The 26496-nt window shown below is 39.0% G+C and overlaps 1 protein-coding gene across 2 annotated transcripts in view; it reads right to left on the bottom strand.

Annotated features, from left to right (window-relative positions):
- The window catches only part of EXOC4 (exocyst complex component 4), a 799876-nt gene that overhangs the window by 470584 nt on the left and 302796 nt on the right, over window positions 1-26496 (bottom strand). The window lies entirely within an intron of this gene.

The raw sequence follows: 26496 nt of genomic DNA, 5'->3' as shown, positions 1-26496 counted from the left end.
TCTAAAATTTCCTTTATAACATTTTCTATTCAATGGTTTTATTTACATTTTTGACACTGTATAACATATATATACCTTCATCAAGTAGATATTTATGTCAATTATTATAATCACCATATGTAATAATTCTAATGGGATTTTAAATGAAAATCAACTGTACTTTTGCTTTGGGATATTAGTTATGCTTCAGGAAAAAATAATTAGTATCATTTGGGGCTGACATTTTTATACTATCTAATTATGATTATCTTATGCTCTATTTTATCTGAAGCATCTTAGATTCTGTCTTGATTATGACAAGAATTCCCCAATGTGGAAATGGGCAAAACTCATGGCATGTCTGTGCAATTTTAACCTAAAGCCTTTCTCAATTATTCACCCCAAAGCAGGCATGAGAACTTTAAACAAACCAGGCATAAGCAATGGTTTCAAAAAAGTAATTCTGATAGAAACTCATTTAAAAGGAAAATATTACTTGAGTTTATTCTATAGTCAGGAACTCAGCAGTTTTGTGCCTAGGAGTGATCTCATGGAGACTTAAATCTAACTAAAAGACATAGTTCATGACACCAAGAAGTTCATATTGATTGAGGTATAAAAAAGAACACACCAAAAGAGACAAAGGTATTATAAATTGTACTAAAAGAGTGAAAAATAGCATTCCAAAATGATACACCTTATCACTGCTGAGTTTGGAAACCAACTTACAGAAGGCAGGGAAGATACCTGAAGTTTCAGCTGTTTGATGTAAAAATATGACATTGTTCCTCTACAAAGTGGCCTTGATATTAATAACACAAGAAAATAGATTAGCAAAGATAACACGTAATACAGGACTCTTAATACTGGTACTCAATAAATGCTCCATTTGGCTGATCAAAAATAGTGACTCAGTCACAAAACAAAGGAGCTACTTATCAACATTTTCTAAATGCATTATATAAAATTATTGCTACAACCTCTTCTTGGAAAAATATTTTTCTTTTGTAATTCTTCAAAGATCGGTGAATCTGCTTTTTACATGTTGTTTTTCAAAAGTCTAAGATACCAACAAGTCTTTTATTAAAATGAACAAAAAAATGATTTGTCAATTTAGCTCAGGAAGGAGCCGAGAGGCAGAGGTGACTAACGAAGTCTCTGAAGATACTAGACAACATGACTTAGGCCTAGAAATGGAAGGTCCATGAATATAGCTTCAGGGTGAACTTTTTTTAAAGATGATCAAGCACCACTCTCGCAATACAGAACTAAAAAGAGATTAGTACAAAAAGACAGGAGGTGGGTTAAATGCAAATACATTCAACAGGTACTTATTAAAGTACCAACCACGGGGCTTCCCAGGAGGCACTAGTGGTAAAGAACTCGCCTGCCAACGCAAGAGACACACGAGGTGAAGTTTCCATCATTGGGTCGGGAAGATCCCCTAGAGGAGGACAAGGTAACCACGCCAGTATTCTTGCCTGGAGGATCCCTGGACAGAGGAGCATGGTGGGCTATGATCCACAGGATCGCAAAGAGTCGGACATGACTGAGCGACTAAGCACACATAACCACATTACAGGTCCAAACAAGGCCTCGGCATTAGTAAGAGTAACAGCATCCTGTGGTTGCTGTTAGCAACATCCTGTTGTTCATGTTAACCTTGGAGTTTTCCTGCCTCTTCTATTTCATTCATGCTTCTCATCCAACCCATCAAGCCAGTCCTGGCCATTCAGCCTTCTAAACAAAGAATCCCAGCACTTCTCACCACTTCTCACCACCTTCCCAGCCACTCCTTTAGACGAAGCCACCACCATCTGTCTCCTGATTACCGGTCTCATAATTGGTCCCCGTACCTCCATCCTTGTCTCCTTTCAGGTGATTCTCAACATTCAAGCCAGAGTGATCCTGTTAAAATACAAGGCCAAGCCAGGTACCCCTCTCTTTAGAATGCTCCGCTCTCTAGAATGTATGTTCCTTCGTCTGGAATGTTTCTCTCTCTAGAGTGAATGTTCCTCTTGCCTGAAGTCAAAGCCCAACTCCTTTCAATGTCTAGAAGATTCTCTACTATTTGCCCCTTTTCTGGGCTCAAGTCCTACTACCCCTTCCAGTTATATGGCCTGCCCTGCTCTTTTGTGAATACACCACGCATGTGTCTTCCTCAGGGCCTCTGTCCATCCTGTTCCTTTCACCTGGTAACACACCAGAATTAAATGGCTCACTTCCTTACCTCCTTTCAAGACTTTACTCAACTATTTTCTTCCCAGTAAGCCCTGCTCGGCATACAAAATGAAAATCAAATAAAATATGACTTCATTTAAATAATACATTTAGTCAGTAGAAAGGACATATTCTACATACCTGCAGCTATAAGCCTACGAAAAACTAAGTTCCTGAAATCTGGCCATGTTGATATCAATCTGAGGAACACACTACACAGAGAATCCACTAAAATGCCTCACTCAAGCACACAACTGAAGCACACACACAAAATACTGAAACCATGTACATATTTGTCCCAGCCAGCTTTCTCCTCCTAACTATCCTCAGTATTTGCCCAAGTCATTAATTATTCTTTAAGAACATGATTTTAAAGAGCATAACACTGTAGGGATGCACCAAACATTCACTATTCAACAATTATTAGAAAATCTGCTACATACCAGCTGTTGTGCTAGGTACAGGGGGGAAAAGTGATCAAAAATGACAGAGCTATGCTTTTATGGAGTTGAACACAGGGTTATGAGATAGACATTAAGCTATCACACAAATATATATGTAATTACAAATTGTTTTCTATGTTGTGAGACTGGAAGAGAATTAACAGGAGAGACCACGATACCGTCCTAACACTTAACAATAATCTCTCTAGTATCTATTAGCAGATAATTGGCTTCAAGGTCAGACAGAATGACACTTTGCCTGAAAGTGTCACTTTTACACACTTTTACACACACACTTTTACACAAAGCCTGAAAGCTGAGCGGAAGTTGGTCCATAAAGAGTAGAGGAAGGGTGTTCAGCTAAGAGGGAAGAACATGTGTGATGGCCCCGAGGCAAGAGCTCGGCACATTCAAGGCGCAGAGAACAGAGTCCAGTGTCAGCAGGCTAGAGAAGAAGCGTGAAACGGAAGTGGGAGAGGCAGGCATGGCCAGGTCACATAGCAGCAGGTCATATCAAGGAAAGGATGCTTAAATCCTAAGCATATTGGGAAGCTGTTAAAATATCTGGAGAAGGAGAATGATGTGATTTAATGCAAATAGATCCTGTGTTTTAAAACTCAGAGTAACCTCTAACACAACCCGCTCCCTAATTTTTATCTAGATGTTAAGTCTAGCTTCAAAATGCCGCTCCTATCTTCTCCAAAGCAAACTGAAGCATCCTTCAAATCCCTCTGCCAAGCAGTGCCCAGGATCTGCAGCTCCTGGGACCACCATCAACCAAGAGAAAAGTGACAAAACCACAGGCCGCTAGCCCAAAGCCTACCGCATCTCTCATTCCTGTGTCATTAGTCAATCTCTTGGACGTGAGCATCTGTTATCACTCTCACTCTACTCCCTTCCTTCTAATACTCCAAATTTCTCTGCTCCTGATTCAGATCCTTCTTTCCTCCAATCTCCAAATCTTCTGTTATCCCTGGTTCTCTCCCGTGAACACCATCTCTGCACAGGCCTCTGAAGCACTGGTTACTTCCTCCTTCAGAGGCAGGAGGATAGATGGGGTAGCCTGTGTGGTATCCCAAAGCAGCTTCCAGACCACTGCACCTCCAGCATCTGAAAAATAACTTCTTAAAAATTCTGAGGCTCTAAGGCCCATCCCACTGTGCTGGGTTACCCTACCTATCTTGCTTCCCTACCACTTAAGAATCTGACTTCTGCTCCATAATCTCCTTCCTACCAGAAGGTCCTCCAGTATCTAGGATGATGTCAACATTTACGCTCTTGGCCCATCAAAAGCAAAGGCTACTGAGAGCTGTGACACTGTCACCTCCAATGACTTCCTCTGTTCAACCTCAGGCCTCGTGGTGGACACAGATATGAGCCCTCCAGCAGACAGGCTCCAGATGCCAGTCACCTCAGGGTCTGCCAATTCAGAGCCCCTTCTCTGGAGGCCCACAGCCAGTGAATAAGCATAAAGTCCTGGCTATTTCAGCTCAATGCAAGACAATTCTGATGGGCAAGATCCACCCAGTTGATCCCCTGCTGTGTTGGCAGAGGCTCTCAAGAAGCTATCTCCAACTTCACTTTTCTCTCTGCTAAATCCTAATTCTTCCCCAGACTTTTTCATAGGTGATGGCTCCCATCAGGTATCTTGCACCTTTGACTCTTTCAGTATCTGCTTCTGGATAACCCCACCTGCAACAGTTGCCCACTCCCTCAGTCCCTGCCCAGACTCACAATCTAACCATGAGCTTCTCACTCTACTCACCCAATCTTCTCTACCTCCATCATAACTTCCCATCAACAGGCCCTTTAGCTTTCTCCCATTTCATTACTTTTTTTTAATTTTAATAAAATAATAAAGTAATCTTTTTATTGTCCTCCTTATTCAACCAAGATTTCAAGCTGCATAGGGCAAGGCCCACCTTGCTAATACCATCACACAACCCTCTATCTTTTCATACATCAGACCTGATAAAAAGACAGCCATGGAGGAGTCCGATTACCTGCCATCTCTGTGTTTTATCAGCCACTGCCATAAACAGACACCGAATAAAGTAGACTGGCTAACAAAAATGGGTCCTTCAACACTTCATAGCAAGTAAACCACATTTTTCTGGATAATTCATCTCCCCCTCTCCACAACAATCATATCAACCCTTCCCCACTCTCAAGCATCCCAACTATACCACTTTCTCCCTCACTCTTACTGGATGGCCTTGCTTTTTTACCTTACCAAGAAAATAAACATCCTGGACATCCTTCATCTTTCCTTTTCCAGAAAAACAAATGTTCCTATATCTATACCCACTCTCACCTCTTCTAAGCATTTCACAGTTCTCCCAACCTAATGTTAATACCTAGGAGTCCTAGAACACTTCTCAGTTCATTACATAAATGAAAACAGCTCCACTCAAAATAACCGAAGTGAATTGATAGCACACATTAAGCTCTGACAGAAGTTCAATATTATTTAATGAGGTGTGACAATAAAGTAATAAGACAAGTTCCATAAACCAGATTTTTTCAAAATTTATTTTCTTATTGTTTATAAAACTAACAATAAATTATTTCTGAATGTTAAAATTTGGAACAAATGGAAAGTGTAATAAGAGAATATAAAATGTGTATGTGTGTGAGAGTAAGAGAGACAAAGAGAAAGGTTGAGGGGGAGAGAGATTTGGTTAGATCTAAAAAGTGAAAAAGGGTAAGGTGTGTGTGTGTGTGTGTGTGTGTGTGTGTGTGTGTATGCACGCACACTCAGCTGTGTCCAGCTCTTTGCAACCCTATGGACTATAGCTTACCAGGCTCCTCTGTCCATGGAATTATCCCAGCAAGAATGCTGGAGTGAGTTGCCATTTTCTCCTCCAGGGGATCATCCCAACGCAGGGATTGAACCTGTATCTCCTGCACTGCAGGCAAGATTTTTTACCAATGAGCCACCAGGGAAGCCCATGTATGATGTTTATTAGATACACATTCACATAATATAGCCCAGTGATTCAGCCAAAGGGAAGGATCTTTACTCTATGACATGAATCTCAATGAAAGTTGTATCTCTAAAAAAAGGGAAGTATTAAAGCCAAAATTTTTATTTACTGAAGATTCTATCTCTAAATAATTTCTTGATGACTAAACTTTCAGAGAGGGCTTCCCAGGTGGTACGAATGGGAAAGAACCTGCCTACCAGTGCTGGAGACATAAAGAGACACAGGTTCAATACCTGGGTCAGGAAGATTCCCTGGAGGAAGGCAAGGCAACCCAGCCCAGTATTCTTGCCTGGAGAGTCTGAGAGACGGACGAGCCTGGCGGGCTACATAGTCCATAGGGTTACACAGAGTTGGACACGACTGAAGTGACTTAGCATGCATGCACACTTCAGAGAGGCAGGCAACACAAAAATATTTCACCTTGTTGAAGTTAAAAAAGCCTTTCAGAATCTGACCTTCTATGGATCTTTTCCTCAGAAAAAAATGCACATATACATGAAGACAAAATCTTATAAGCAATTCCAGGGGTGCACAGGCAGCCTTAAGGCCAGAGACCTCAGGTATAAACAGAAAAGAAGCTTCTGGAGTCAGATTTGGATTCAAATCCCAACTTCACTACTTCCTCCCTATGTGTCTATCCCTGGTCAAGGCATTTCAACTTTTTCAATCTCCACTTACTGTATCTATACAGTATTGTATCTAAAAACATATCTATAAACAGTATAAAAACACACCCTTAGCCCTCGAGGACTTTTGATAAAAAACAAGGAAAATTATGTATGTGAACCTCTTTCTAAAATTTTTACAAAGCACAGTGTAATAGATTTTGTAACATGGAATCGGTTGTGTTTTGCTAATCCTCACTATGAAGACGCTTCAAGAGTCAGATCCTCAGAGGTAAGCGGGTTTAAGTCATAGTTTTATTCTCAGTAATTTTTAAAAAATGGGAAGGTAGATAGAAGAAATGGGAGATGCCTAGGTTAGAGGGATGGGAGAGTGGGGAGGAGTATGAATGCTCTCTTCAGATCTGTTAAGTGCTACATGATGAAAAAGGAAAAAAAATTACATTCTGTGGTCTTAGAGACAGAATTAGGACAAATAGGTTAGAAGCTTCAAAAAGGCAGATCAGGCTTTATAAAAGGAAAATTTTACCAAGGATAAGTAGAGCATAAAAAAGTAATGCCTGTTTTAGGGGAGAGTTTTTTCCCTTGTAATGTAAGATCTTTATTTTTGTTTTTCCTGAGACAAGCCAGATACACATTTGTCGAGGTAGCATAAAAGAGATTTAAAGCGATGATTGGAAAGTCAGAATCAATTCAAACAGTGAAATTCTGGGATTTCATAAAAATGCCCTGAGATTAAACCTATAAATATTATTAAGTCAAAGACTATCACCAAGAACTGTGCAGTAGTCAACTTCCTGGAAGTTTACCACTATATGCCACAGTCACATAGATTATAAACGTGAAGCTAAATATATGTCTAATTATATCTAGTTATGGTGAGTCACATCAAGAATAAAAAGGAATATTGCTCATATTAACGAGCAAATGATCATAAAGCAATGTAAAAAAAAGTGTGCCTTTTTTTTTTTTTTTTTGAAGTCTGACGGTACAGAGCAATGAAGCAGCATTTGAACCTCTCATTTTACGGGTTCTATAAAATACTAAGGCCTCCCTGGTGTCTCAGGCGGTAAAGTATTTGACTGCAACACAAGAGACCTGGGTTCGAGCCATGGGTGGGGAAGATGCCCTGGAGGAAGGCATGGCAACTCACTCCAGTATTCCTGTCTGGAGAATCGCACGGACAGAGGAACCTGGCAGGCTACATACAGCCCACGGGATCACAAAGAGTCAGACATAACTGAGCAACTAAGCGCACACACACATAAAATACTATACACTATAAATTAGTAAATAGTATCAATATATAAAATGTTATATAGTATAAAATAGAAGACAGCAAAATAGTATATAGTCTTTACTGACTATAACCACTGATATGTTAGCAAATGCTTAATAATCAGCTCTTTGGTGGTGGGACAGGGAGAGAAGCCCTAATTTCTTCTCCTGAGCTGGTGATAAGCAGTACAGTGCTCCCTTGGGATGCCCAACAGCAGCAGTAATGCAGCTGCCAGTCACCACAGTGATGATCTGCCAGTCACAAGACCACAGGTAAACAAATGACACAGAGCCATTCTGTACCCAGACAACCATTCTGGATCTCACTGTCAGTACAGTATTTGATAAATGGCATGAGATATTCAACACTCGTTACACAGGCTTTGCGTTAGATGATTTTGCCCACTGCCAGCTCAGATAAGTGTTCTGAGCACACTTAAGGTAGGCAGCGTAAAGTCATGACTTCTGTAAGTGAGGTGTATTAAGTTCATTTTTGACTTCGAGTATTTTCAACTTACGATGGACTTACAGGGATGTAACTCCATCATAACTCGAGGAAGATTTAACACAAAAAACATGTATTCATTTTCCCTTGATCCAGTAGAATTAGTAAACACCTTCTATGAATCCAGTTTCATCATGGCTGAACATTACATATATATTCATCATTACAAACAATTGAAGAATAGTAACAAAGTTTAACTACTCAAGTCAAAACTGTGGATAGTATTCTCCAATTCCAAAGTACTTACACAAAGCCAGGATTCTTGTTTGACCTTTTTCCTTCACTTCATCCACACTATTGATTGCTCTCCTATTACAGGGAACTCCCTCGAGGTAAACACCTGCCTTTAGTCATTTTAGATCTTTTTTACTGAGTAGTGGCCTGGCAAATAGAACACACTCAGGAAGCCATGATTTAGGCAAAGTAGAAGGCTTGACAGCATGACAGTCAATGGATAACATCGGAAGCATTACATTTAACGAGTTGCTTCAGTGGTGGCATTCAATGGACTCAAAAGTAAGCTGACTTAACATACGCTTATAGTATCCCTCCAAACCATAAGGCAGGCTGAAAGTAAAAATATCATAATTGGATACAAGTTTGTTGCAAGTTTATCATATTTAGAGAAAAGTTTTATAATTCAGGGCCCAGAACAAATAATTGTTCTGCCAAGCTAATCTAATGGATCTCATATTTTATTATTTTATGTCATCTTTAATTTCACTGCATTTTTCAGACAGTTAAATATGTTGCACACTCTTTTCCCAGGAACTGTGACCATCTTAAAGGCAGAGTCTTTTTATCTGCTAGCTAAGTGTTCAGTAATTGATGAACACAATAATATAACACCATTTTGAGAAACTCAAACTCAAATGACATAATCAAGCATATTGTTAACCTAGAGAACTGTGAGGACTATGAGAATTTCTGTCTTTTTCCTCAATATACCCAACCAAAAAACAGTCACAGTCTCACATTAAAGTGTTTGATACTCAAGATTCAGAATCTAGCTTAAAACAAACTCCAAGGAACATTCTGCTATAGAAATTTAAAGCATCTTCTACTAAAAATGCCTTATAAAAATAAATCAAAAGAAAAGTTCTTTACTTCACTTATAAAAAGTCAAAAAAAGATGACTTAATTTCTTAAAATCATAAGTTTTTGCTTGTCCCTCTACATCCTTCTTTGGCAAATTAATAAATTCAAACTTCAGAGCCACACTTGTTTGCTTTTCTAAAATCTATTTTTACACTGAAGCTGCATGTAGTTTTCTGCAGTGGTTCATTTTCTATCATTCTGTGAACAAAGAGAAAGCCATGCAGCTACATTCCAAGCATGAAGTAGGCTCACAAGCACTGATGCAAATTTGTCCATTATGATCATTTGCATTTCTTCTGTTAATGCTTTTTTATGAGAAATCTATAAAGTGATTATAGTCTTCTGATCTTCTTAAAACACAATGGGGACGGAAATATTAGAATGATCAGAGAATGCTAGTGGTAATACAATTTCACTCTGATCTCTTTCATGTATAACTCCATGGAGATCTTGAAGGCGCCTCTTGGCGCACTATAATTATTTATTTACTAAATTTCTGAGTTTGGTGCCATGAAATGTATTTAAATATTGTTATGCAGATGATACTTAGGTACAATGGACTTCTGATGCTGTTTAATCTATTTTTACTCCCAGTACTATCTTGTCTAAGATCCAACACCATATGCATTGAAATAAGTTGTTCTTCAATGTTTCAAAACCTGATTTATTAGTTGTTCGAATTCCATCTGCCTCCAAAAACTGCAATGTGCCTCTCCTCTCACTGCCTGCATAAAAGGTTGAGGCTCGATTTTCCTCTACTTTATCATTTGATCAGCATATCTGACACATATGTTAAGTTCTCTTTTTAACTATATAAATCACTTAAAATTCCCCCCTTTAAAAAAATAAAAAGATCAGTTCAGTACAGCAGGAGTTTAACTAATCCATTTGTCATCTTCCATATTTACTAATGTTTCAAAAAACTGGTCTCAAGAAACTGTCCTTGCTATTGTAAAAAAAACACTGAAGTCAGGCTGAAATACTGATGCTTGCCCAAATTGGGAAAACAAATTATTATTAGCAAATACAGATTGCATGATCCACAGCTAGGGGGGAAGAAATGGAACAATGCTCAGGTCTGTAAATAACTACAACAAGAAATAATAACAGATGGAATAATCTGAAGGTGTGGGAATTTTTCTGGAGAAGACAAAGAAAATGGACCTATTGCGTGTCTCTATGTGACAGAAAAGAGCCACCATTTAAAACAGCAGCGAGGGAAGCAGGCTTTCAAAGGTGAGATGGGTTTTAGTTCCAACTGCTCTAGGAAGAAGGTTAAAAGAACATCCAGTGAGGACCTCTAGGATATAAAGGATTCTCAATGATGCGTCAGGCAAATTTACTGGAGAGGGAAGGGAAATGGAGACGCGCAGAACAGTATTGGGGAGGGGGCCTGAGGAGGTTAGCTAACTGAGGACTGTGGACTCCCTGTGGTGACTGACATGCATGAGACACTGGGCATGATGAGAATGACGAGACGGACAGACCAGAGAGGAGCTGGTAAGAGCTGCAGGGGGTTGAGGGCCATGGAAATTAACAGGAACACACACAGTTGTGAGGCTCCCACCTTCAGGTTTTCAATGGTGGTACGGAAGCCACCCTTGTAAAATTCTCAACCCTCATCTGTCTTATTGGGTCCAGCAGCAGCAACCAGCTCAATTAGCCATTCTTTTCTAGAAACAGTTTCTTCATTTCGCTTCCAGGACCATATCATCACTTGATTTTCCTTCTTACTATTCAGTCCTTCTCCATTGTTCTGGGTCACTGCCCCTTATCTTCCTGACTTTATATCACTTGGAGACCCCAGGGCTCACCCCCCTGAACCCTTGCTCTGCTCTACATACATGCCATGGAAGACATCATTTAGCCTGGTGGCTTCACGCATCATCTATATGCCAATGACGCCTCAATTCCTATCTCCAGTCCAGACCTCTGTCATGAACTCCCGACTGGTATGTCCAATTGACTCCTTGGCACCTCCGCTGGAATGCTCATAGAAAGAATAATTTAACATCCAAAACCAGACTCAGACCAACCTCCCCCTCCCTACCTGCTCCTCCAACAGCCTTCCTTACCTCTGAAAAAAATAAGAAGAATAAAGTACCGATTCATGCTACAAACATGAAGGAACCTGAAAAACATGATGTTAAATGATGGAAGCCAAACACAAAAGGCCACATATTGTTTAGTTTCATCGATACTGAAGGTCAGGAACAGGCAAATCCAGACAGGCAGAAAACAGATTCGTGGTTAGCGGGAGCTGAGGGAAGGCGGCATGGACAGAGATTGCGGATAGAGAGCGATTCCTTTTGGGGGTGATTACAGTGTCCTGGAACTAGAGGGGTGATGTTTGCACAACACTCTGAACACACTAAAAATCACTGACTTACATACTGGAAAACTGAGTATTATGGTATGTGAACTTTATCTCAATAAACACATTTAAAATAAAATAAGACTAATAAAAGATTATAAGAACTTTGCTCTTCTATTTCAAGTACCTATGACAACATCTGACAACAGTGGGTATTCAGCATTATATTTGCTGAATAACTGATGAAATTAATCTCTGAAGTTCATGCACATATATATGTATGTGTGTGTGTGTATACACACCTACTACAGTTTTGCTCTCTGCTTCATACATAAATACCTAATGATGTGTAAAAGATGAGCAGAAATAAGACCAAAAGTCCACTGTTCCATCTTGAAATCAGCCCTGAAAGTTAATGGAAACATGAAAAAAAAAGAAAAAAGCTGAATAAAAAGTATCAAGTATGCCAATTCTTAAGTTCAGAATTCTCTTAAGTTAGGTAACTTTGTGTTACCTTAGGTATGCGTGTAACACTGCATTAAGGTTTATATGCAATGTTATATACATACCTAAAGAGCTAAATAAAAAGTACCAAGTGTGCCAATTCTTTATGTTTAGAACTCTCTCAAGTTAAGGTAACTTTAAATTACCTTAGGTTTGTCTATAATACTGCATTAAAGCTTAAAAATAACTTTTTGTAGAGCACAAAGGATAAATTCTAAATCAATCCACAGGTAGCTTTTTCAAAACTGTTTTGTGTACAGCAGAGTGAGAGAAAACAACTTGAGTCAAAGATATGGTATCATCAAGGAATTTATAACCTACATGGGTAGAAAATAAATACTCAAACCCTAAAACTTGCAAAGACAAAAGGCTAGCAAATAAAAGAATAAAATTACATAGCGTTTTAATTTGGTAGCAACTGATAAAAAAATCTCATGTTCAATATTCCTATTTTTTTAAATCTGGCATTTTTTTCCCCAAAGAACTTATTAACTGGGGTAGTAATAGATAGTCGATAATTGTTTTTATTTAGATGGCTATAACTCCACAGTATGTCTTTGAACCTGGGAACACACATCCTTGATTCACGCACACTTATTACATATTTTTTCTGCACACATACAAAAGGAGTTCATTGTCCATTTTCCGTTGGCAGGCGAAGACATCATTCCTAATGGCATGGGGTTCCCAAGCGTGCCACTTCCCGGGGCACCCACACCAAGGCACAGAACATGCCTCTCAAGAAGAAAGGCCTGGCTGAACCTGAAGTATCTGATGGTCTACATCTCAACTCTGCCATATCATATTCCTCAGCTTGTTTGTTCATCCATAATCTCTTTTAGATGGGTTTCTCTCCCTTCTCATCATGGCCCCATTGTTTACTGAAATTCAATCACAGATGAATTAGGCTCTAGGAAACAATCCTATTCTAGCTCTCCAGCCATACCAGAAACCCTAGACCCCGTGTTAATTTTGTTATAGCTTTCAGTTCTCGCATTTCAATGCAAAAATCACTTTCCCCTTGAGAATGCCACTGATATTGGCAAGACAGTACAAGGGGCTGCCACACAACTCAATCACCAATAACAACCAGGGAAATTCAACCCTCAGCACACATTAGTAATCATGGGAAAGGAGCCAGAACTTTAATCACAGTTGTTTCAAAAACAGCCAGGGATTTCAAAATGCTGCTATTCTAGCATATGACCCCAATACTGTGCTTAATCAAAGCCATTGCCAGTACAAGGATAACCTGCAGACTTTAATAAAAACCGATTTCATGGAAGGCAGTGTGTTGGCATCATGCTGGATCCAATTTAGCAAAACTCTAAAAAGTTCACATCTATAGACATTCTCGAGATAACATTTGTTTATGATACCATAGTGCACTTCTCTACTTGGGACTGTGTATTTATACAAACACACACACACGCGCAGCCACATCCACACTGCCATTTAGAGACACAGTCACACAATTAAGGGGACACAGTCAACAAAAGCATTGCAAAATGTGAACGTGCGCAATTGGTGAGCAGCTGGGTGGGCAGGTGCAGGATCTGGACGGGATTACCCTCAGGTCCCAGAGACGATCTGGAAGCTTTCTTCTAACTAGAAATTTGGGACAGAGTGTTTTTGGTGGCAAGCCTTGCTGGCATGAGACACAAGTCCCAGATGTTCACAAAGCCACGAAGCTTGACTTAACTCTGCCACCAGTTCTATTTTTAGGCTGCGTCCTGGTGAAATGGCAAAGGCCATGATCATACCTTAAGAGATAGCAGCTGGCACGGCTGCTCCTGTAGCTGGAGAGAGCACAGCTGTTCTCTGTCACCCAGGAGAAGGAAAGCAAAGAAAAGCAGGACGGTGAGCTTGACTTGTCTGCGACAGTCCCACTTCTAGGGCTTTTCACTTCTCTCCAACTATGGCAGAACTGGGGAGAGCAGCAGGGACTAAAGAGGCACGGAGAGGAGGAGGAGGTTGTACTAAAATGTTTTTTATATTTATAAAGAGGAGTTGCACCACGGGAATTACACACACACACACATAAAATGGTGTGCGTTAGTCGCTCAGTCATGTCCGACTCTTTGCAATACCATGGACTTTAGCCAGCCAGACTCCTTTGTCTATGGAATTTTCTAGGCAAGAATACTGGAGTGGGTAGCCATTCCCTTCTCCAGTGGATCTTCCCGAACCAGAGATCTAATCCAGGTCTCCTGCATTGCAGGCAAATTCTTTACCATCTGAGCCACCAGGGAAGTCCATACATAATGGTGGGATACAACCATTCAGAGTGGTTTACAATCTATTAGAATGGAAGGGAATGTGTTCACTCTTAATTCTTAAAAAATATATGCTAGGACTTCCCCTCACAATGCAGGGATCCGGGATTTGATTCTTGATCAGGCAACTAGATCCCACATACCTCAACTAAGACTTTTCCTGCCACAACTAAAGATCCTGCATGCCACAAAGAAGACTAAAGACCCCATGGACCACAAGTAAGTGGTGCAGACAAATAAATATTAAAAAATTTTAAAAATGTATGTCCATATATGTGTATCTAGTACACACACATATATGTATATACAGACACACATACACACACACCTCCAAACATTTTCACAGACCACCTTCTAACATGAGATTTTTCCACCAGAGCTTTCTATTCATAAAAGTGGAGAGATTCCTCTGAATAGAAATAATGTAACTATCAGTGAGTATTCTAGGCCAGCAATACCAGTAAACAGCAACATTAAGCTTTCTGATGAACTAAAACACCAATCTGAGATTTTTTACCTCTGAAAAAAAATCCTGATTACAAAGAGGTCTGTGATGAAGAATAAAAAACGTACCAAATAAATTATTTCTTAAAGAAAAAGCAGTATATAAACAAGGGGGAGGAAGGGCAAGGGAAACTACGTCTGTCACCAGGACAATCTTCAGGGGATTAGTCCCAAGATCCATGATTCACAGCAAACCTGCTTTCAAATATATATTGGCAATATTTAATTATATACTGCCTTGGCATACTCTGTATATAGTTGATGCTTTTATGCAAGCTAGGAAAAAGACAATTTCACAGGTGTCTTTTCCTCTCTGACCATACAAATGCTTGAAATTTAAAGAAAATAAGACATCAATGCTTTAAGCTAAAACCCTCACTGATTAGAGATATGAATGCACTTCAACCCCACAAGGGGGTGTGGGGGAACAAAGGGATAAGATGGTAAAGTTGTAAAGCTGCTTATTTGCCTCTGAATCAGATTGAATTATTGTTTTGTTTTGTTTTTTTACTTTTGTTTCCTGAATTATGAACTCTTGGAAATATGTCATTGTGATATGCAAATACTGAAATATTTCCTAAATGATTTTCTAATCATCTTCCTTTTTGGAAAATTGACATTGATTCTCTCCATTAGCGCAGATAATAGAGGATACTCTGCACCTAGATGACTGGGCAAGTGGGAAACCACAGCACCCTCGTTTCACTGAAGAAGAAAACAGGTCTACACAGATAACAATACCTTACAATACCATAGCTGCTAAATGGCCAAATTGCTTTTGCAATCATACTTTCATCTGAGCCTCGAAGTACCATGTTATTGAAGCAACGGATGGGAAAATTAAGATACCAAAGGGTGCAGCATCTTGCCAAAGATACCCACAGATGATCAGTAGTTTAAAACAAATGAAAACACAAGGCAATGTGAGGATCATTCAAACATCTCAAAGGTCAAGTGATCTGTCTAGTTTCCAATACCTGTACTCCAACTTGTTTTCTGGTATTAGTGGAAATAAAGTCAAGTTGGACATGAATTTGTACTTTGTAGATTAAGGATCAAACCACTTCTCTCCCAAATATCTCATCACAGACACCAAACCAAATAATAAATGACAGGTAGGCTTTCAGATACAAAACAGTCCACATAATTTCAACATTTAACATCAAACTGGTTCCTCTTTAAGGTTTCTGGAATCTTAAATTCCTCTCACAGTTCAGGCTGTGATAGTTTTGCCTCAGTGACACCCAGAACGGTCAATATGACTAACTTTGGTTTGAGAATAGTCTCTTAATCACTATCTCCCAATTCCACCTGTTGGAAAAATAATACTTTTATCTCATGTACAGTTAGGTATCAGAGGAATTTTTTTTATAAATACATTTCTAAGAAATTATTAAATTCTACTACATCTTTATGTAACCACTTAAAATGTGGATTCTGACAGGAAACTAAAATGCATTTGTTCCTGTTTTAATATTTAATCAGAATAAAACACAAATGAGTTTACTTTTGCTTGCATAATAATTTATTTTGTGTATTGTTTTTAAGATGTATGTTTTACTGTTTGCTCTAATACATTTGCTCATCTATTATAGAAACACCCTGCCACAAGAATTTTGGAAAAGTGAGGTATAGAAGTTGTGACAAGTGGATATAACAAGAAAAGAATTGTCTTTTAAAGTCAATTCTTCTATGTGTAGGAAACAGAACTGAAGAATCTAAAATCAGGAGGGCTGTCTATAATTCAAGAGCCTCCATCCATAAAGATCCCCTCTGATTATACAAATCTGACAACCGAAGTTCATCAGCTATTCTTCCCAATCCACACTCCCAAAGATGAGCTGATGCATTAGTAATTCAGGGAGCAAGATGGCCTATAGATTTCTAGCTGGATTATCTCAAGCCCTGAATGTTATGCCTGCTGGGTAAGGATTACCAGAGTTAATTTCAGATAGTGAACTGGAAACACCCAGGCTAATGAAAAAATGCTAGCTTCTACAACCAGAACAATAAGGCAGCATCTCCAAGCCTGTCTTATCAAACAAATCTCACCGTGCCTGGATGTCACTCATTCTCCTGTTTCACTTGTAAAAACAAAACTGCAACACTTACCTATGGCAGAGAAGTGATGATTACTTGCAGTATTTTGTAGTAGCTGCTTCATTGTGGGTTTTTGTTTTTTTTTTGGTCACACCTTATGGCTTGTGGGATCTTACATCCCTGATGACAGATAGAACCCAGGTCCTCAGCAGTGAAAGTGCAGATCGTAAGCACTGGACTGCCAGAGAACTCCAACAGTGATCTTTCTCTCCTGCATTTCACGAAGGCCGAGAAGAATTACCGAGACCAAAATGGAAGACTTTCCTAACTTTTTGAAGCTGTAACCCCTTTGATTCACATCTATATAGCTGCTGGATGGACCTTTCAAGGCCTCACTAGGCAGTTCCAAGTATGTACATTCTTGTAGGCAACAGAGTCGCCTAAGGGGAAAGCTTTCTAAAGGTTTCTTGGGCTGCAAAGAACTCAAGTCCAGATCTTAGAATCTTTGATTTGGCCAAAGAATAATCACAGCAGGTGAATTTCACAGTTATGAATGGGGAAAAAAGATACAAAAACTGGTGAGCACACTCAACAGACCCAAGAGACTCAGAGTCTCAGAATAAAGCACAAATCACTGCCGCAAGTCTGTGAAACAGCCCACCTTAATGCCACAGCACAGGGCAAGCGAAAGCAACTGAGTCAATTCTCAAACCTACACTCATTAAATCCCCCAAGTTACCTTTTATAAACCAATCAACTGCCACTCTGTCCTACAGTGTACAGACCTAAGGGAATCCATGTCTGCAAACAGTAAACAGGCCCCTAAACAAACTCATATCAGCAAATTAGTTCTACAAGGTATTATTTTTCAAACAAAGACATACGGTGTTAAAAAAACAAAGGGAAAGAGGCAGTATTGCTAAGAAATATGACTGTATTTTTTTAATTATTAAAATGGAATTACATTAAAGTAGCTGAAAAGGGAGCAAGGAACTGCTAGGCCTTCCTTTCCTTTTTATGTAGACCTCTTAATTTAATAAAACACACAGAAGAGAATGGCAAAAAGATAGTCTTTGTTACTGTTTTACTTAATGGCTAATAAATGATTATTCTGTCACACAGAAAACCATAAATTAGCAAGCCAGAAACACTGGGACAAACAGCATTTTTTTTGTGTTTTAAGATGCTATTTCATATTGTAAAAGGATGGGGTAGGAAGCACCAGGTAAGGATAAGGAGAGAAAAGAAAATCATTTATTTGCAGTACGCGGTATTTAATTTCCTTTCTGGATTAAACGGAGGGTCTGGGTGTCATGGATCTAAATGCAGCCACATGGCCCAGTTCCTAATGATTGGTCTATTACACTATAGTTGGATTTATTTCAACAATTAAATGGCCTGTCCGAAACAGAAGGCATACCTGCCTTCCAGTAGATAAAATACACAAATTCCCTTAGGGGATGAATACAGGGCAAAAACACAAAGAAGTGTGCCTAACAATGGTAAAAATGTCAGGAAACAGAAAATGTCAAATCCCCAAGGGCAAAAACAAGCGCAAACTTTGGTTGGAGCGCAGGCACCAGTTTTTTGTGTGATGAAATTATAGTCTGCAATCTCCCCTAAGGAAAAACAACTGCTCAAACTAATCAAAGTATGGTGTTTGGTGAATTTTCTTTGTTTCAAAGTCCAAAACAAAAGCAAAAGCAACAACACAGCTTTCACGTCACTGTTGGCAGGAAATTTAACTCTTCACAGGATAACTTCTCTTTAGAAGAACCTAACCCCAGAAATGAAGAGTCACAGGTTTCTGGGTTCCTCTTCCTGATTCCAATTTCCTGCCTTGTAAGCTGGAAGCTAAAGAAATCTGGAGGAGAAATTTAACTGCTAATTACAGACTCAAGCCATCAGCTGATTTTTCTGATGGGTTCAAGCAATGATGCTAAAACTTGGGCACTTTACTTGATGCTATCTGTTCAGTCGGACATGCAAACACCCTGTAAAACACAAATGATCTGAATAAAACTGGCTGCAGACTCTCCACCTTTCCAAGGCCAGTTAGTCACTTTCAGCATGAGTACTGGAGTTTCACTTAGTTCTCAGCTCAGGAAATTTCCCCTAAGCTCCAGATTTCATTATGAAACTCAAAGGCACTAGCATCCTCCTTCAGTCTCCAAAGAGCCATAAATAACACCTGACGGAGACAAGGAGTCTTTATTCTTCTGGAGTGTCTGGGCTAATAAGAGTTAGACGAAACAAGTATTAAATATTTAACTTTTATGGAATTCCAACAACCTCCTCTTGGATACCAAGGCCTTGCCTTTTGTACCACTTCCAGTTATATTTTGATATTGTATCAATTCCTTGTCAGGATGATATATTTTCACTGCAATAAAAGTGCAGTGAGGAAACAAGAGAGCTAATAAAAATGTATCCCTCAGTGCGAGGAGTTCTAACGGAGCTGAGGTCAAAGACCGAGTCTAAACACATACTTCTAGGCAAACAACATGTCATAATACAATGATTTTATCAAGCATTTCAGGATTTCTAAAGAGAAAACTTCTGAGGCCTTCCCCAGCCACTCCATCTAAAATGTCCACCTTTCCTGTTGTTATTGCATGTCTCCCTTTTCTTCTTTAATTTTCCTCCCTTGCATTTATCATTATTAAAACATACATGCTTCTTATCTTGTTTGTCATCCAACTCCTCTTCTAGAACATTTGTTCCATGACAGAAGGCATTGCCCAAGCATCCTCATGACTTAAGGAGGTACCAAAGCAACTGTGTGTTGAATGGATAAATAAATGAATGACTAAAATGACCCAGAGGGACAAAGATCAGAAATATTAACTACTGTGCGTCACATTTCATTTTATTAATTTATCCCACACAATGGCTTATTTTATAAATAAAGAATATGAAATTCAGAAAAGTTCTTCAAAGTTACTCAGACAGTAGTTGCACAAAGGTTTACACAAAGTTCTTTATACAGCACCACACTGCCTTCTCTTCAAAGAGGTAATGAGACTTGAATTGTTGAACTGGGCTTTTGTATAAGTGAGGAGGAGTGAAGGCGGTAATGGAAACAGCATAAGGAAAGGCAAAAAGTTCAGGAGCATCAAATATTGCAGAATGGCAAAAACCTGGCATTTATGCTGAAATTCATATTCAAAAAGATAAACGAGATAGACTCTGCTGCTGCTAAGTCACTTCAGTCGTGTCCGACTCTGTGCGACCCCATAGACGGCAGCCCACCAGGCTCCCCCGTCCCTGGGGTTCTCCAGGCAAGAACACGGGAATGGGTTGCCATTTCCTTCTCCAATGCATGAAAGTGAAAAGTGAAAGTGAAGTCACTCAGTCGTGTCCGACTCTTAGGGACCCCATGGACCGCAGCCTACTAGGCTCTTCTGTCCATAGGATTTTCCAGGCAAGAGTACTGGAGTGGGGTGCCATTGCCTTCTCTGAGAGATATACTCTACAGGGCCTTAAATGTCAGGACCTGTCTTTTTACAAAGAATCAGTTTCAAACATTATTTTTCTCAAAGAAAATAACTTTCCTTTGTCATTTGAAAGCTTATATAGAAATCTGATATTTTAAGTAGATAAAAGTCTGAGAGAAAATTCTAGAGACAGAAAGGTAGGCTAAGAGAAAATTCCAGAAGACTAACAACAACAGCCTGAAAGAAAAAAAAAAATGATGCAAGTGGGAAAAAAAATAACAAATGCCAGATTTGAGAAGTATAAAAGAAAAAAAGCAAAAGAGCCTGGTGACAGATTAGGCAAAGATCATTGCCACAGAAGACTTGCAATTTCACCTTCCAACTACACTGAGAACACCGTTTATCTTGAGAAAACAAGAAAATTTAGGAAGAAGGGGGTTCTGAGGAAAGATGACAACTCTGACTTTAGGTGATGTGGCCTCTGTACATTCATACATGTCAAGGCCCCCAAGGGTCTCTTCCCCAATTCTTTTTCTTCTCCTCTCCCTGAATGATCAAATAGGCAATCACGGTATCAACTACCACCTAAATACTAATTACATTCAAACAGTCCTGACCTCTCTCTCAAGCTCCAGATTTTACCTGAAAATCTCATACATTTCAAATTCAACAATCTGAACTCTTTCTCTCTATATCCTGCCCTTCCTTTGTCAAAACTAAACCTTCCATCACCTAATTTCCCACGCCAGTGGTCAAATCACACTTCTTTCTGTTCTTTGTACCTTACCCTTCCTTCCACCCAGTCAGTCAGAGGGAGTGAAGAAGTATTTTCAAAATTACTGCACCTTTTTCTGCATTATTAGTATCTATGTAGTAAATATATGTAACCTGCATAACTTAAAATCCACAAATTAAACAGAAAGCAACAAGTGTTAATGAGAATGTAGAGGATCTGGAACCTGTGTGTGCTACTGATTAGAATGTAAAATGATAAACAATATGCTGATTCCTCAACAAATTAAAAGCAGAATTATCATATGATCTAGTAATCTACTTCCGGATATATATTCGAAACAACTAAAAGCAGAGTCTCAAAGAATATGTACACCAGTGTTCACAGCAGCATTATTCACAATATCCATATTGTGAATTACTTACATAGCTAAAAGTCAGAAGAAACTCAACTATCCATCAGATGAATGAATGAGAAAACAAAATGTGGTGTATACATACAATGGAATATAATGCAGAAAGGAAGAGAGTTCTGACACAGGCTACATGAATGAAACTTGAGGACATTCTGCTAAGGGAAACGAGTCAGTCACATAAAGTATTATATTATTCCACTTATATGATGTAGGGCTTCCCTGGTGGCTCAAATGGTAAAGCGTCTGTCTGCAATGCTGGAGACCAGGGTTCGATCCCTGGGTCGGGAAGATCCTCTAGAGAAGGAAATAGCAACCCGCTGCTTGCCTGGAAAATCCCATGGACAGAGGAGCCTGGTAGGCTACAGTCCATGGGGTCTTAAAGAGTCTGACAGGGCTGAGCAACTTTAACTTTCACTTTAAAAAAAAAATTTTTTTTTTATTAGTTGGAGGCTAATTACTTCACAACATTTCAGTGGGTTTTGTCATACATTGACACGAATCAGCCATAGAGTTACACGTATTCCCCATCCCGATCCCCCCTCCCACCTTCCTCTCCACCCGACTCCTCTGGGTCCTCCCAGTGCACCAGGCCCAAGCACTTGTCTCATGCATCCCACCTGGGCTGGTGATCTGTTTCACCATAGATAATATACATGCTGTTCTTTCAAAATAGCCAGGACATGGAAGCAACCTAGATGCCCATCAGCAGATGAATGGATAAGGAAGCTGTGGTACATATACACCATGGAATATTACTCAGCTTTCACTTTTATATGATGTAATTAGACTAGTCAAACATACAGAGACAAAAGTAGAATGATGGCTGCTAGGGGCAGAGAGGGGGGTAATATACCATATTACTGTTTAATAGGTACAATTTCAATTGGATAAGATGAAAAATTCCTAGAGGAGGACAGTGGTGAGTGTACTTAATAACACTGTACTGGACTTCCCCTGTGGCTCAACTGGTGAAGAATCCGTTTGCAATGTGAGAGACCTGGGTTCACTCCCTGGGTTGGGAAGACCCCATGGAGAAGGGAAAGGCTATCCACTCCTTGGACTGTATACAATGGTTAGGATGGTATATTTTATGTGTATTTTACCACAATTAAAAGTTTAAAGTCAATGAAGCAACTCAAGAAATTTCAACTACTTAATAATGATAAATGGGCTTCCCTGGTGGCTCAGAGGTTAAAGCATCTGCATGTAATGCAGGAGACCCGGGTTCGGTCCCTGAGTCGGGAAGATCCCCTGCAGAGGGAAATGGCAACCCACTCCAGTATTCTTGCCTGGAGAATCCCATGGAGGGAGGAGCCTGGTAGGCTACAGTCCATGGGGTCGCAAAGAGTCGGACACGACTGAGCAATTTCAATAATGATAAATAACAGTGCTTAAAGAAAAAAAGAGTACTTAAGCATCAAAAGATATTCATATTATGTCTATGGTTTACTCTATACTCAAGAATGGTCTTTTCTTATCAAAAGAAATGATGCATTACAAGAGTAAACAAATTATTTGCTCATGCCAAGTACTACATTTTCATTTCAGAAACAAAAAGCCAATATATTATACTCTGTTAAACCATCCCTTCACTGTTAATCAAGTTTAAATAAAACTCTTTAGGGATGGCTAGAGACCTAAAAGTAAAGTATTAGTATACCATTAATATTTTAATTGAACCATGAATATTCATAGCCATTTATTTTGTTAAAGAACAAGATAAGATAACTCAATTATTCTAATATGTAAATTTCAATCCTGACAAGTTATCTTACCTTCATCTGCATTACAAAAACCAATGCATTTTGGGACCATTCATTATTTATATAATCCTGGAGTTTTCCAGGTTAATACGAGCTTCCAAAGTCATTTTGCCCTAGCCATCTGAAAGAGTTTTATTTTTTCATGACGCCAAACTAATTTCAACACCTGTTCTTCACTACAAACTCATGAGAATAAGAAGAATGCAATGTTAATAAAGATCTGTTCCTTTGCTTTCTTTCAATGACCTGGGAATTTCCAGCTCTAAAACTGCAAAGAATGTTTAGAACTTTGACAGCAATGACAGTTGTGTAAAATAGCTTATCACTTTACTTTTTAATTATAAAAAAGTATGCAAATTGACTGATAACCCCCAAAGTGAAGCAACTCATTTTGATGCAAAGGTACAAATAATCTATTAATTCAATGACTACCCAGAGTACCTCACCATATCAGGATTATATTAATATATATTTTAAGTCATATTGTTATTTCAAGTGAGCCATGATGATAAGAAATACAATGGCTATGAAAAATTCAAGTTCTCACTGATTTTGAGATATAAAAGTATATCCCACGTTAAAAAACCATGTGACTGGAGAATAAGAAGTTGCTTCTCAATAAAAAAAAAAATCAGCAGTGTAAGAACAGGATTCATGGTTCTGAAGCATCAAGTAAAGTAAAAAGAGTTCTTTCTATGAACTAAGAATGGCTAGGTAAAACATGAAAATCCCAGTAAGTATTTGATAAGAGATGAAGCCAAGTTTAAAGGGAGAAATATGGCCAAAGGGGGTTAATACAGAACCATGGGCTTCCTTTTCTCTGAATCCCACGTGACAATCCTGTTACAGATGATAAATCTACAACTTCAACAAACTAAGACAATATAAGAATAACAACATCAAATATACATACTGAGTTGAGAAAATCTGTAATCTACCTATTGGGGGAATTATGAAACATCTCTGCTGTGCTGTGCTTAGCCGCTCAGTCATGTTCAACTCTTTGCGACATCATGGACTGTAGCCCGCCAGGCTCCCCTGTCCATGGAATTCTCCAGGCCAGAATACTGGAATGGGTTGCCATGCCCTCCACCAGGGGATCTTCCCAACCCAGGAATCGAACCCAGGTCTACCACATTGCAGGAAGCCCTGGGGGATTATGCAATGTTTGTACTATTCTAAAAATCTACAATTTCCACAGGGTTGATTTATCTCTGATTATGAACACATATTTTCATAATATAATTATGCTAGTATTTCACCATGTGATAACATCCTTCCAAACAAACGAGACAGATCCATCTTGGTTTTTTTTTTTTTTAATTTCACATTTTCTGAGGGGGGAAGTCCGCACTCTCTTAACTTTTACAAGCAACTTGTGATAGGGAGCAGCATGACTAGAATCAGGAGTGATGAGCAGAAACAAGGAGATCTGGATTCTTCTAAAGACTCCGTGACTTAAGATGTTGTACAATCTTAAAGAAGTCACTCAACTTGGGGAAGGGGAAGGTTCAGTTGTATCCTCTATAATGCAAATTAGATTTTATCCAAGAGAACCTCTAATTTTATAATAATCATTGGAATGACTTGTAGAACAGTTGGTTTAGGAACAGTTATTAAAGTGATCCAGAAAATTACAAAGTGATATTTTTATAGTTTCATAAAGAAAAATATTACTGAAATAAAGGGGAGAAAAGACAAATACATGTTTCTTACTTAATCATTTATTTCCCAGCTTCCTAAGCTCTGATGAATGTATTAAGCAGACTAAATATTTAAGGGTGAGTGGCAGTAACACATTTCACTTTTCTAATCTAAAATACTATCCAAACTTCATCAAATGTGTCCCAACTCCACAATCTGTATAATTTATTCTTTTTGATTATGTCTATTTTTAAATTGGGCTTCCCTAGTGGCTCAGACTGTAAAGAATCCACCTGCAATGAAGGAGACCCAGGAACAATCCCTGGGTTGGGAAGATCCCTTGGAGAAGGGAATGGCAACCCACTACAGTATTCTTGCCTGGAGAATTCCAGGGCAGAGGAGCCTGGTGGGCTACAGTCCATGGGGTCTCAAACAGTTGGACACAACTGAGTTATACACACACAGTTTTAAATTATATTGTGAAAGAGATTGCCAAGTCCAAGCTTCTGTGCCTATAAGTATTTGAGCATCCTACTCCATTTACTAGTAAATAAAAACATATATCCAACCCGGAACATATTTTTCTCTCTCATTCACGCATTCACATGGATACAAATAGTGAATAGAACTAGAAAGTAAAAAAAAAAAAGTTAATTTACCTTTAGCATCTTTTTATAAGCAGAAATAAATGTCTGTTGTTACCCTCACAAGAATCAGCTGTTATGAGACTGTTGTACAATGCCAATAATTACACAAAGGCTGAATTAATAATTACCATGACTGTGGATATTTTAAAGGTCATCACTTTTATTTGTCATTACTGAAATTAAATGAATGGATTCATTTGCCCTAAATCTCAAGGACTTCAATAAAGACTTGCTGTGTGATGGGAGAATTCTATGGGTGTTAAGGCCTCTAAGTTTCCTCTCCAACAGAACACTGCAGTCCAGTATTCTGTCTCCAGGGTAATAACCGGTCTTCATTGAGAGGGTTTCATGGGCCTCATTTCTCACTTCTGAACATTTATTTTTCTACTGAGTAGACTATTTAAAACCATCTCCTTGGGCAGCAAGGAGATCAAACCAATCAATCTTAAAGGAAATCAACCCTGAATACTCATCAGAAGGACTCAATGCTGAAACTGAAGCTCCAATACTTTGGCTGCCTGATGTCAACAGTCAGCTCATTGGAAAAGACCCTGATGCTGGGAAAGATTGAGGCTAGGAGGAGAAGGGGGTGACAGACGATGAGATGGTTGGATGGCATCACCGATTCAATGGACATGAACTTGAGTAAACTCCAGGAGCTGGTGAGGGACAGGAAAGCCTGGAGTACTGCAGTCTATGGGGTCACAAAGAGTCGAACATAACCTGGCGATTAAATAACAGCAGCAAAAAAATCATCTCTAATGTTATCTGGCTGGTGACTACCCCTTCTCCTTAAGAAATCATCTTTATAGAGCTTGAATTATTGGGATCCCCTCCTTTGCTCATTTAGAATTTGCTGGCTGTTACTAAATTGGACAATGTAAGAGAATGTTTTCAAAAATTCAAGCTCAGTGAACAGATGCCCCCTATAAATGGGTTAAAAGAGTTTTTTTCTTTTAAGACACAGGAATATACTACATAATGATGATTTGACTGTGATGAAGACAACGGATTAAAATGAAAGAGACAAGCCAACCAATCACTTTTCTTAAGGTGTGATCTGCCAATTATCTCAACCAACACAGA

This window comes from Muntiacus reevesi, chromosome 6, assembly GCF_963930625.1.
Source record: "Muntiacus reevesi chromosome 6, mMunRee1.1, whole genome shotgun sequence".
NCBI lineage: Eukaryota > Metazoa > Chordata > Mammalia > Artiodactyla > Cervidae > Muntiacus > Muntiacus reevesi.
The sequence above is the reverse complement of the archived record's forward strand: the minus strand, read 5'-3'. Positions and strand labels throughout refer to the sequence as shown.